This window comes from Echinops telfairi, unplaced genomic scaffold (genome assembly GCF_000313985.2).
Source record: "Echinops telfairi isolate 266 unplaced genomic scaffold, ASM31398v2 ScPeMD7_7468;HRSCAF=8506_2, whole genome shotgun sequence".
Lineage (NCBI taxonomy): Eukaryota > Metazoa > Chordata > Mammalia > Afrosoricida > Tenrecidae > Echinops > Echinops telfairi.
Window position 1 is genome coordinate 2,062,534 of NW_022111371.1, and position 1,727 is coordinate 2,064,260.

Here is a 1,727-nt window from a genome sequence, read left to right on the forward strand (position 1 = left end):
TATACCCTCCTCACCATTAATTTTGGATCACTTGCTCCCTTGTTCCTGTGTTTGTTAACACCCACTTCCTTTTCCCTGCCTCCCCCTCTCCCATGTCCTCCGGAACCGTCAGACCCATTGTTTTCACCTCCAGATTGTTTTTCCAGCCTATTTTGTCTAGATAGACATTTAGAATGCAGAATGTATGTAATTTGAGTCTAAGAAAATAAAAAGCTATCACAAATGAAATGAAATGAAACTTTTAAAGACTGATATTCCTGGTATGAATGAGCTGAGATGGGTTGGAATTGACCACATTGAATTGAACAGTCACACTCTCTACTATGAGGATCCCTGGAGGTTAAGCTTTGGGCTGTGATCAGCAAGATCAGCAGTTTGGAACTTCCAGCTGAATCAAAGGAACAAGAATAGGCTTTCTATTCCCATAAAGAGTTACCATCTCAGAAACTCACCGTGTCAGTTCTACCCTTTTCTACAGTGTCACTATGTGTCAGCATCAATGTGATAGCAGTGAGCTTGGTTTTCGAGTTTGAGTCCTGTCCACTATGCAACGAATAACAACTTGAAGAGGGATGGCATCATGCTCATTGTCAAGATAAATTTTGAAGACCTCTTCTGAAGTACAGCCAGTGATAGAATACTAGTAAATATGACTATTATTAAAACTTATGTGCCCACCACTAATGGAGAAGTTTAAGAAAATGAAGGTTTTACCAGTTGCTACTGCCTCAAAGTGATCAAACATGCCATCAAGATGCACTGATAATTATTGGTGAATGGAATGAGGAAGTTGGTCACAAAGAAGAGGGACTCATAGCTAGATATATAGTCTTAGTTACAGAGACAATGCTGCTGATTGCATTGTAAAATCCTGCAAGACCAATGACTTACTCGGTTCAAATGCCTTTTTCAGCATTAAAAGTGACTATACACATAGACCTCACTGGATGAAATACACAGAATTTAATGCGACAAAATCTGTGGAAACATAACATGGAAAAGTTCAGTATCTACCATCAGAACTAGGCCAGGGGTCAACTGCAGAATGTATCAACTGTTCCTATACAATACCAATTTGTAGCTGAAGAAAAAGCTTTAAATAAACATAAAAGAGCCAAAGCAATACCTTGATTATATCCCATCTAAGTTTAGAGGTATACTCTCCAAGATATAAATTATAAATTGGATGCTGAAAAAGCAAATGATCTGTTCAATGACGTTAAGAACGTGACACATAAAGACAGCAGTGATCTTTGTTTTCGATGTTAGGTGATGTCATTTTCAACCTTTACTGACCAAATGCACAACAGAAGCAAGCATTGCTGGCTTGGTGACCTCCTCCCCATTATTGTTATGTTTGAGCACATTGTTGCAGTCACTGTGGCTATCAATTGTTGGGGGTGTGTGGGGGGTTGGGATCCTCCCCGTTTTGCTGTGCCTTAACTTTGCCAAGCTTGATATCCTTCCCAAGTGTTAGTCTTTTCTGGTAACATGTCTAAAGTATGCAAAATAACTGGGGGCATGTAGATGACACAAGCTTGCTTGTTGACAGTGAGGAGGACTTGAAAAACCTGCTGATGAAGATCGATGATTGCAGCCCTCAGTCTGGATTAAAACTCAATGTAAAGAGAACCAAAACCCTAAAAGCAGAATTCGTAGGTAGCACATACTAAATGGAGAAAATATTGAAGTTGTCAAGGATTTTATTTTGTTTTGGTCCACAATCA